This window comes from Archocentrus centrarchus, chromosome 24, assembly GCF_007364275.1.
Source record: "Archocentrus centrarchus isolate MPI-CPG fArcCen1 chromosome 24, fArcCen1, whole genome shotgun sequence".
In the NCBI taxonomy this organism is placed as follows: domain Eukaryota; kingdom Metazoa; phylum Chordata; class Actinopteri; order Cichliformes; family Cichlidae; genus Archocentrus; species Archocentrus centrarchus.
Genome location: NC_044369.1, coordinates 654,169 through 666,615, shown reverse-complemented (window position 1 = coordinate 666,615; position 12,447 = coordinate 654,169). Strand labels below are relative to the sequence as shown.

Here is a 12,447-nt window from a genome sequence, read left to right as displayed (position 1 = left end):
GAAGTACCAGTCAGACTATTACTGAGTTGGTTCAAAGGCCGACGTAAATTCCTTGTCCAGCTAGTTTTTTTTCTTCTTCATGCTGCTGTGTCACAGTCATGAGATTTCAGTCAGCTGTGAAGAATGGCCTCCACCCCCCCTGAGCTGCCTGCTTTACTTTTTTTCCCCCAAAGCCTTTATTCAGATTATTTGGCAAATAAATTAAATAGTTACATCACAAAATAAATTCACAGTGCATTTGCATCATTGCATTCCTTTTATATCTTTAAAATATTCCAAAAGAGGGGCTGTTGTTCATCTGTCCAATAGTTTTCTTCCTCCTCAGATCCGCGATAATATTTCTAAAAATAACGTTGCTGTTGATCATTTTTGATCATTGTTGAGCTGCCTGCTTTACCTCCACAGTGACTTATGGGTTTGTTTAACAGTGTTTTCACTGTGATTCACACCACTATAATACATGAGCCAATATCACTTCCTGATCCTGGAGAAATATCCAGCTGACAATCCCAGAAGGTTGATTCTGTTCATCTGGACGGAGTGTTTTCAGTGGGAGGAACGTTTCATCATTCATCCAAGTCGCTTCGTGACTGGACAGAATCAACATTCCAGGATTTCCTTGCCTGGGTTATTGAGCATGCATCAAGTCACTAACAGTAACATCTACAGTATGGTAATCAAAGATGACAGTCTCTCCCTGTCTTTCAGTGCTACACCAAAATATAAGTGTACTGGAGGTCATTATTGGTCTATTCACTTTTGATCCTTATTATGTGAATTGTTTTTGTGTTGACATGTTATTATCACAGAGAGCTACGTACGCTTTGATTTATGAGCTGAACATCATCAGTATTCACCCTGTGACTGTAATTAGCCACTTCATAGATTTTTAGGGGACATTCAGAGCTGGTGTAATGAAGGGTTGAAAACAGTATTAACGGTAAGTTTTATTTGTAGTACTGATTTCTTTCCTTCACTGTCACAAAAGGTGGAATACATACCCGGGTTCTAGCCAGCAGTGGCTCGCCCGGCGCTGCGTCGGGCTGAGAATTTCACCTGTTTTCTATCAGTACTGCAACAATTAGCAAGCGGGCCCGGCTTTTAGGACTAGCAAGTGGTTGTCTGATACTGTGACTTTTTCTGGTTAGATTGCTGCATACAATGCACACCACACATAAAACCTCACCATTACTGGCTTGGGGGGCATGGTGGTGTGATGGTAAGCGCTGTCACTTGATAGCAGGAAGGCTGTGGGTTTGAATCCACCGTCCTACGGGCCCTTCTGTGCAGAGTTTGCATGTTCTCCCCTGTGCCTGCGTGGGTTCATCCCACAGTCTAAAGCAGTGGTTCTCAAATCCAGGCTTCATGGCCCAGTGTCCTGCAGGTTTTAGATGTGTCCCTGATCCAACACACCTGAATCAAATGGCTGAATTACCTCCTCAGTATGCAGTCAAGTTTTCTAGAGTCCTGCTAATGACTTCTATATTTGACTCAGGTGTGTTGAAGCAGAGACACATCTAAAACCTGCAGGACACCGGCCCTCGAGGCCTGGATTTGAGAACCACTGGTCTAAAGACTTGTGCTTGGTTAACAGGTGATTCTAAATCAGATGTAGGTGTGAACTTCAGGTTCTGTCTCTCTGTGTTGCTCTGTGATGTACTGGCAGCCTGTTGAGGGTGTTCTCAGGTGTGCTGGGAGATTATTTCTTATTAACTTCACTTGTACAACATTTCTGACCAAGCAGAACCAGTGAAAGTAAAAGGACCTGTGAGAGAAGCTAAAGCACTGTTGTCACTCACAGTTTGAACATACAAAGAAAAGCGAGACGTGTGAAGTCCCTCCAAACAACGCAGAGCTGAAATGAATCATCTCCTTGTCTCTGATATCTGATCCACCTTTTTGTGTCAGTATCATCTGATAATATCACATCAGTGCAGCTGTTATCCACCAACAATCTACATATTCTGTTGAAACTTCACATTTTCGAATTGAAGGTTGCCAAGAGTACAGCCTCGATTCCTTGAACATATGTTTGCATTGTTAATCACTGAGATTGTAATAAGGCTTTGTGCTTGGTTAATTACTACTGCTGTGTCCTGATGGAGTGCTTAAAGCTACCTGAGGAGTGTCCTGTTGCAGTCACTGTGATCAGCCTGTGAATGCACACAGTGCTTTGTGAGACTGAGATGGGAGGTGATCTGTGAATGTAGTGACAAAGAAAGTGAGAAAGAAGGAAGGATGGAGAAAGAGTACAGTCTGCATTGCTGTACATAAAGTTATTATACTCCATCTCAAAACCACATTTTTCCCCGTCTTGAATTTGGCTAATTTTCACTTAATGGTCAAACGAAACTCATTTCATAGCAAATTTTAAATTTATTTTATTTTTAAATTAGTGTATGTCCTGTTCTGTCACACTGGATCACCCCAGGTGACCTTTCAACTAGACTTTTATTTTGAAACAAGGAGGAAGTCACAGAGAACTGGTGAGGTCATAAACTGAAGGTTCTCCAGCTGACGGTTCTCCTCAGGAACAGGTTACAGGGGGGTGTTCCTTGATATTAAGATTAAGTTCATGTTGTGAAACTCCAGCTGTTCAGTGCAGCAGATCCTCGTACTGTTTGCTCCCACAGTCCAAAGATGTGTCATTACCTCGCCCACTGATAGGTGGAGGGAGGTTGCGTTTTAGGTCATGTTGGTGTGTCTGTCTTTCTGTTAGCTGGATAACTCGGAAAATTATTAAGAGAGTTGTTGGGGGTGGTACAAGGAACAACTGATCCGGATCACAATCTGGATCCAGGATTTTTTACTGCTGCCGAAGGACGATTCCAGATCTAATGATCCAGAAGGCTGAACATTATTTATTGAGCATGACAACATTGGGTGGTATCTTTTGCAGCATGTTGGTTTCCAACACCAAATCTAACCTGAGCGTCTGCCCCCAGTAGCTACATCTCAGGGTACCCACACTGAGGTGCCGTTTACACGAGACCGTTTTCATTTTGAAACGGTGTCGTTTTGATGAGTTTCGGCCTTGCGTTTACACGACAACGGTGTCGTTTTGATGCGTTTCGCCCTTCTGTTTACACGACAACAGAGTGAAAACGATGTGTTTCAGAAACGGGGTCCAGAGTGGAGCGTTTCAGAAACGCACCGGCTTGCGTTTTCGTGTAAACACTTGAAACCGGGGTGATTTGAAAACGCTCGACTCGCACATGCGCACTATGGTTGCGACGGCCAGTTTTTCGCGCACGCGCAAACTGATAAACAGTACTCGTGGATTCACGAGTGCTTCTTATGCTTTTCCTGTGTTTTTACCGTTTTGTAATTCAGCGTTGTGTGCAGCAGCGATCCAACCTCATCATCGGTCCACACAAAACCTCTCACATTGGCCGTTTTGTAAGTAATGAACAATTTGCCGCACTACCTACTGTGTCACTCCACGCATGCGCGTCTTGCGTAAACAAACTTTGCAAAGAGAAAACCAACGCCAACTTGTGGCCTGGCATGGGAACTACATCGTTTTCATCGTTTCACATGTCCTCGTGTAAACGCGGATCGTTTCTGAAACGCCATCGTGTAAACGAAAGGCTGAAACGCATCAAAACGACACCGTTTCCAGTGAAAACGGCTTCGTGTAAACGGCACCTGAGTGAGTAGAGTTAATCAGTCTCTCATTTGAGTCTAGAAAGAGTCTGGTCGCTGCAGCAGTTCTTCCTGTGTTCGAGTACGGTGGTGTTCTGTATATGCGTGCTTCCTCTCAGTCTGCATGCTCTGCCGCTGTGTATCATGGAGCACTGAAGCTCTTACATCAGTGTTTGCTGTATGAATGTGTCCCCCCATGTGTTCGCAGATTCAAACATGGGTGTGTCCTTACATTTAAGTATGTATTTGGTCTGCTTCCCTTGTATCTTCAGACCTACAAGAGTTCAGCTGCTTACACTTTGAGTTCTCGGGACTATCTGTTCTCGTTCTACATGGAAAGAATTACAAAAAGACCTCAAACATCAGGTCTCGATGAATGAGTTTAAAGCCCTTTTAAATAATCTGGAGGTGCAGATGTTTTGCTTGACATTTTTTCACCACCTGCTGATCACCTTCCTGTATCTAGCTGTCCTGTGTTTAGTCTTATCCTGTTTGTATGTGGGGCTGTTCTCTGCTTCAAACTCTGTTAATTCTGCTGCTGCAGGACACTCTTGAAAAAGACATTTTAGTCGCAGTGTGTTTTTTCCTGGTTCAATAAAGGTTAAAAAAGTTCTCGGCACACAGAAAATTTGGGTTGGGCGATGTACGCTCTCCTGAGTGAGAACTGCTGGATGTCTCACAGCTTCACAGCCAGTCAGAAACGTAATGCGGTGTGTGTCAGGGGAGCTCTTGGTTTCAGTTTTTATGAATCACTGCAGATCCTGCAGGGCACACAGGATCCAGCATGTGTAGTCTGGTCATTTAGTTTGTTGTTTGTGGTTGCAGCATATTTCCCATCGTGCACTCTGCTCATATTTACACTGAGACATAGCAGCCAGTACCTGCAGGCTGGACATCACTCCTGTCTATTTGAGGTGTTTGTATTTATTTAATTAAAAAAGTCTTTTGGAGGCACCACTCAGCCTCAGCCCATCACAAACTCAGCATGACTCATTACTGATCCCTGATTGGCTGCAGATGAGTGAGGGTGAGGGTGATGGAGTGAAGGGATAGCAGAGGGCCAGCTGGGAAGTGGAATACACGAGCATAATGATGATGATCATGGAACCATAACTTTCTGTGCTGAACTGATGTCTGTGTGACTGTGTAGTAAAAGTATTCTGAATTTCCTGCTCTGTCTGAGATGGAGGCGGCGTCTTTTTCCTCAGGTGCGTCTCAGAGGTGAAGCTGTGAGATTTTTTTCTGCGATATGTTACAGCTGACAGTGAAGAAGAAGCTCCTGTAACTCCAGGGGACAGTCATTATCGTTCCTCAGGAGTGACGGCGCTCTCTCTGTGGTGCTTCTGCAGAGCAATTTGCTGAACGCCGTCTGTGAGGACGCCGGCATGAGCAGCGATGTGGCTTCTTCATTTCTGACCGTGTCGGGTGAAGAATACTCTGCTGCTGCTCACATTATACCATTAAATTGACTCACCTCTACAAGTCTGTTCCCTTTTTTATACCAAATCTTCTTTTTGGGTGTTTTTCACCCATGCTGTGTTCACTCAGTAACAGCAAACTCTGTGGAGTGAATAGAGTTCAAAAACAAAACCCTGTGAGCACCATGTGAATGTTCTACCAGATGACTTCTTCTGTGAAAAAGGAGTTTTTCTTGACTTGTTTGTGTTCATTTGTCCTTGACATTTCACATGGATATATTGCAGTGTTGGTGCTGCAGCTGATGGTTTGGCTCCCACAGAGCCCTGTTCTCACCATAGAGTCCAACAGGTACCACAGTCTCTAGGGGAGGGGCAAGAATGTTAAAGTACTATCAACCAGTAATGTTTGAGGAGGTTCAAAGTCATCTACCATTTAAATTTGTCCCTTTTCTTTTTCCAGTGGATCTTTATAAAGTATGAGCAGCGCATAGAACAGATGTTCTGGCCCTGAATGTCCGCTGGCTGCACCAGAGGATCTGAAATGGGGGCTGTTGTCCCCAGAGACCACGGTCTCAGAGACCATGTTTTGACTGACGAGGTGCCGGTGCTTGTGCTAGTTCCAATCAGCCGGTGAACTCGTCTGGACACGGAAGCCGAAGCGCACAAACGTGGGAGAACACGCTCCCCTTTCTGTGCTGCAAATACGTTTTAGGGTCCAAACCAAACTACTGCAGCATCTGTGTGCAGCACAGAGGGAAACACAGACAGCGATTAGAGCAAGACGACAAGTACGCACTTTGTGTCCTTTTATCTGTGATATGAACTGATACAAAGCAGCAAGTTCAGCCTTAGAGCCCAACCTGATTCACAGCCGTGAAAATCGCTGCGCTTTTCTCGTGCAGTACACACCATGCAGTAGAAAACTACATGGAGATGGCAGAGTCACGCCCCTCTGCCACTTACGTCACACATTCTTGGTTCGAGACCAGCTAGCTCGGTGCTGGAGCTGAACCCGTTTTTCGGCCGAGCACAGAGTGAGTTCGCAGGGGAAAAAACGCTGAACGGTTCGAGCGCTTGGCACCGGGTCTGTGGCAAAAGGGCCACATTGGTTTGGGATTTCTTGGAGAGACTCACCAGGTCAGGCTTTTCTTTTATAAACCACGACAACGTTAACTGCAGCATCTTTCCTCACCTCTGTTACCTGGAGTCACTGGACTGGACCTGTCTTTCTTTCTGTTGAATTAGCTGACAAATAAAATGGCGTTCTTTGTGGTTAACTGGACTAAGAGACTGACACAGACACGTGTACTGTCTCCTGCAGTTTTGGTGAGGTTTTTTTTAAAAGTCTGTTACGTAGCACTAATTAGTGGGTACCTGGGTCTTTGGTTAGCAAGCATCCATAAACAATCTTGCTAACATCAGTTGATAACTTTGCACTGTACCTCCTCATCCAAATACTTCTGGCTCCGGTCAAACCTGGTCGTGGCAAAGACACTAATGTTGGAGTTTCAAACCAATGGGTGACATGCGGCCATCTTTTATATACAGCCTGTCCCTCACTGCATTCATAAACATGGGCAGACCTGCCAGAGGAGAGGAGAGGGAGTCTGAGCTCATTTTCTTCCAGAGCACTGATTATGGGGACGTCCCTGTTAGTGACTACAAAGTCCAGTTTCAGCAGAAAAGGGCCATCCTGCTTTTTTTATCAGCAGGTACGCTGTGGCTTTGGTTTACATCAGACCAGTTCAGGTTTCAACCTTCTGTTAATGTGTTAAATTCAGCTGATCTGGACGCTGTCTGTCACACAGACACTGAATCACAGAGAGAGCACACAGGTCTTATTGTCCATGCTCGTAATTTCCCTTTGACCTTCAGGGCTTTCAAATTGTTTCGGAGTAGCAGGGGGGCATGCCAAAGTAGCAGGCACCTTATGACTGAGACTGAAGCCATGACGGCAGCAGACGATATGAATAGTCACATGGCAGTCGTGAACCAATCAAATGGCTCAGATTGAAAGAACGTAAATTTTGCAACATGCATCCACATGGCGCTGGAAATGGAGACGGCGAACGGCGCAAAAATTTTTTTTAGGAAAATTAAAAAGTAGACGGTGCAGAGTGGTGGAGTAGGTGGAAAATGCGCCTGCCGCCAGCATAATTTGAAAGCCCTGGCCCTTTAAGCTGAGGTCAAGGTCACAGAGAGTCAAACTTGTCGACATTTTTAGTAGATACTTCTATGGTATGAATTTGAACATCCTCGGTCACATTATCGTGTCCTCTCACCTCTGACCAATTATGGCAAAAATGTAATCAGGTGATCTAGGGGTCATCTTTCATTCAGGTGTATTATGAATCGGACTGTATTTTTAATATTAACAGACAGACGGGTGGGGGGGGGGGGGGGGGGGGGGGGGTAGTTAAAAACCAGTTTTTGGGAATGTTTGGAGCTGTCAGTGAAGTCCTGTGGCTGCTCCTGTGATGTGTGTGTCCTTTGAAAAGGTGCTTAATGGATTTATCAAAAACGACTGCTGGGGACCTGTTTTTATCCTGCTGAGGTTCAGAACATGACTGACTGGGCAGATAAGCAGTTTAACTTTATCTCACAGCAGCAACAACAAGCTTTATCACTGAAGTTGATCCTGAGAGATAGACGTGACTGATGAGACTCCTACAAGGAGAAGGCGACTTATAAGGTGATTAATCAAAGTTGCCTATACTGAGTGAGTGTGTGTGGTTGTTTGTGGTGTAACTGGTGGCCCTGTCTGTGGGGATGTATGCTGTTTGGCATGTGGTGGACCAGTGACCCAGCCAGACCACTGGAGGTCAGCAGCACCATGTGTCTGTGACTCAGAGAGGGGGGAGGTAGGTTAACTTTTCTAGGGAAGGAGTTGGCGTGTGCATTTGAGGCACAGAGACTATGAATATGTTTTCTGTCACCATATTGATCCACATTAACAGGAAGAAGGTTTTTAAGAATACCAGTGATGAGTGAGCCAAGGCTTAAAAGAAGGAAAAGTGTTGACTTGAAAGGGTGTTCCTCGTGTATACCGCTTAATAGACCAATACAACTAGGGCTGGAATAATGGACCAGCTTGGAGTGCATGTCACAGTCACATCTGCAGTTCAGTGCAAAGTTTTGGTTGCAGGAAAAACAGGAACCCCTGGAATAAGTTAATAAAATCTTTGGCAGACATCCAATGAAACAAAACAGAGTTTTCTGGTTAAACTGATCGACTGGACTGAATCCAATCAGTGAGAATTAGTGTGTAGTTCATACCAGGCATGCTTACACCCTCGGGCTGTATGATGTGACCCTTTGTTAGTGAAGTTATGGAGGCTTTGAAACCTTGAGTTCTGCATTTTTGTTATGAAACTGATGTAATGATTGAGAGATGGATCCGACTGTGAATCTGCACACTCATTGGTTAATGACATAATTCAAAAGATGGACCTCATTTTTTTATTCAGTATGGCCTGAAAATAGTGGCTGAGCCAATAAAATCCTCAGCAGTCACAGAAAAAGGGAGCTGAGGGCCATTTTCCCATAGGCTTCAGGGTTCCAGCCAGCGGTTGATGGCCCGGATGTGTGTCATGCGGAGTATTTTACCGGATCGCTATCTCTTCCCTATCACGGCAATTAGCAAGCCAGCACACACTCCGCCCCGCTGTGACTTTGTCACTAGATTTAGTGAGTTTTCAGACTCTTCTAGTGACTTTTTTTCCCCCAAAAAAGTGACAAATTTAGCGACTTTTTCTCTGACTTTGGTGATTTTTGGAGATAGCCCAGAAACCCAAAATCCTCCACAGATGCCGTGTTTTGTGTACATGCAGCGCTCATACCGCATCCCTTCGTATATTTCAGCATCACCTAGACCTCATTTCAGACAACCCCCACCCTCCCTCCCCAATTTAGCACGTTAATTAGCATTAGCAAGAAAATTAGCATTATCCCTCCCCACACACAGGCACCGAGCTGAAATTATTTTCTTATTTCAACATTAGGGTCAGGACTGCAGCCATTTGGGAGGGGCTCAAAGTAGAGCCACTGCTCCCCCACATTGAAAGGAGCCAGCTGAGGTGGTTCAGGCATCTGACTAGGATGCCTCCTGGGCGCCCTTTGGGTGAGGTGTTCAGGCATGAATTACCGAGAGGAGACCCCGGGACAGACCCAGGACACGCTGGAGAGATTATATTCCTCAGCTGGCCTGGGAACGCCTTGGGGTCCCCCCGGAGGAGCTGGAAGAGGTGACTGGGGAGAGGGAGGTCTGGGCATCTCTGCTTAGGCTGCTGCCCCCACCACCCGCCCCTGGATAAGTAGAAGAAAATGGATGAATGGAAATTTTTAACATGCATGAAGACAAAGTCACTGATGAAGTTAATAAAAACAAATTGTCATTGTAGCAGACATCATGTTACCGTTGTGTTAGCAGAAGTAGCATGGAAACTAACCAAAGTCCTCAGGTTGTTCATCCGTAACATCGTATGATAGGATGTTTACTTTCTGTTGAGACTGAACACAAAGCTCGCCATGGCTACAGCATGATCACAGAGGAGGTCTTAAAGGCAGGCCTCCGTGGATCCACTCCATCCACACTTTGTTCCCTCGTTGTTCACTTAATTCAGGCTGTCAGTGTGTGGAAGCTCAGGCAGTTTGAACTCTTTAATCACAGCCCACGTCTTCTGCAGCTGCTTTATCTGTCCTAGCCTCTGGCTACAGGCAGCACAAAATCTCGCTATCAGCTACCATGACTGCAAACTGTAAGGAGTTGTAGTTTGTTTTTTTTTGTATAGATTCCAGGTTTTTCCATGAAGTATAGAGAGATGCTGGAGAACTGTCACTTTCAGCTCTGCCCAACATACATGATTGGCATTTATAAAGTTTGATAATGTCTGTACTGTATTGATTAATGGCTCTTCAATGCTGTGCTTGGATACCCATGCTTCTATGGTGCTAGACCCTTAATGTGAGTTTAGCAGGTATGGATAGGCAGGGAAATGTTAACTGGTTAGAGATACTTGGAGTTAAGTGACAGTGACAAAAATGCTCTGCAAGCTCTGCCAAACTGCCAGTTAGAGGAGTGATAAACAGGTGACTTTAATAAACGATCCCAACACGACACAGACGTCCAGGGATATATATAGTGATGCCCACGGGGAAAGACAGCAACGCCAACTGAGTAGCGAACGTACTCGGAGCAGCAGGCGGTGAAAAAGACAGACGCTGACTCACTCCAGTCTGCAGCCTTTGTCAGTTGCTGGTAATGCAGGATTTCATCAGCTTCTGTGAATGAGATTCTCAGCTGTCACAGACTGAATCTCTCTGAATGGGAAACTTTGTGGAAAACACATTTACAGCCTGTTGCTCTTCTTTCAGTTTTGAGCCTCACTGTTGTTTTTTTGGGCCAGCAGCCTGCCCATTATCCCTGATTCAGGCTACGTTCACACTGAAGCCTGAAGTGACCCAATTCCGATTTTTTTGTGAAATCCGATTTTTTTCTGCGTGGCCGTTCACATTTCCAAATATATGCGACTTGGATGTGAGCTGTGTGTGAACAGCAGATGAACCTGAAAGTGTCCCGCATGCGCAGTAGAGGACGCGATAACGTCACATGTAGCGAGCGCGCCCAATGTTTGCGGAAGTCACACGTTTTCCTTCCCGCGTCCGTGTAACGGGACGCAGAATAGTGACGTTTGTCGAGTATCAATGACGTGCCGGTCGGATGAATGCGACCTGGCCGTACAGACTCAGGTTGCATTTGAAAAGATCGGATACGTATCGGATTTTGGACCACATATCCAAGTGGCCTGGGTCGCATTTGGAAAAATCCGATCTTTGTTGTTCAGACTGGCATGAAAAGATCGGATACAGGTCGCATGAGGGCGAAAAAATCAGATTTGAGTCACTTCAGGCTGCAGTGTGAACGTAGCCTTAGATTCACTGTGCAGTGAATGCCAGCTCCCACTACAAAGGTACTACTAAGGTAGAAATCCTTCATTAAGAGGGCAGCAGTCTTGAGATTGTTTGACCGAATGGCCAACTTGCTCTTGTCCAACCAAAGACTCATTGGTTGTACAAGAAGAAAAATGATGCAGCCTTTCCTGATTTTTAGCAGAGAGAAGCACAGATTAACTGTGGAAAACACCACTGCGTACATCATACAGACACACAACTGCTAATTAGTTATTAAAAACCAAAAAATTAAAATGCAGGCAGATCAGATACTGGAATAAAAATGCTCCAAAAGGCACTCTGTCAAAGTGGTTACATCCATAATTTTATGCATGAAAAATCCCCTACTTACAGTTGTTGTGAAGTAGTTATAAAGACCAAAACCACTTTGCAGCAGGCTGTTTATTTCTGCTGTAAAGTTGGGAGTCTATGGTCCCCATAGACATATTTTGTCTATGATGGGGACTTACTGTTAGAGCCTCAAGTGGACAGTAGAGGAACTGCAGTTTCTAGCATTACAGCGTTGGCTTCATATCAGTACTTCCTGTCAGCAAGTGACAAAATCAGGACTTCTGATTAGATTTTAAAGAGTACATCCCTAAAGAAAACCTAATCTACTCCCCACCTCCACTCACACTGAGATAATGATGCTTCTTTCTCTGATAGGCTCTTTGTCTCAATCACTGAAACAAGTCGAAAACTGCCACTAATTGGCTAACAGATGGTTACAAATCTGGCCCTCCAGAGAAATAAATATTGTATTAAATTGGAAATCTGACTCTTGTCTCTAACACAGTGTGTGTGTGTGTGTGTGTGTGTGTGTGTGTGTGTGTGTGTGTGTGTGTGTGTGTGTGTGTGTGTGTGTGTGTGTGTGTGTGTGTGTGTGTGTGTGTAACATAATTGTATTAGAGCCAAGGTGTACTTTCTTGAGGCACTTTGAGCCGTTGTGGCTGGCAGTGCCGAGTGAGCGAACATTAAAACATACAGAACTTCATATATATATAAAGAGGCCGTTCGTTATGTGGGGCCCATCAGGCCCCCACATAACGAACATGCACTGCCATCCTTTTTGTCTGACTGCAGGTGCATTTACCATCACTCAGCCTCAGCCCTACATCAGCAGGGCCATCTAAATTACCCAGCTAATACCAGGCAATATTTTATCTCACCTCCACCCCAGAACAGGCCAGTCAATGGAGGTTTGAGTCAACGCCATGATTTGTTCAGTTGTAATGAAGCTGCGTAATTCACCTGCAGCTCCCCGGCTGACAGCATTTGGCTGTGCTACAAACGCCGTTTCACACTGATTGGACTGTCGACATTATAAATGAGAAGAGGGTGAACACAGGTACCATCCCTGTGTCTGAGACACACACACACACACACACACACACTGCTTTTTATGCAGTTTTTAGTGTAATATCCAAACATGCAG

General features: G+C 45.0%; 1 protein-coding gene across 3 annotated transcripts in view; it reads left to right on the top strand.

Moving 5' to 3' along the window:
* vta1 (vesicle (multivesicular body) trafficking 1) overlaps positions 1 to 12,447 on the top strand; it is an 81,115-nt gene that overhangs the window by 661 nt on the left and 68,007 nt on the right. The gene's annotated exons all lie outside the window — the stretch shown is intronic.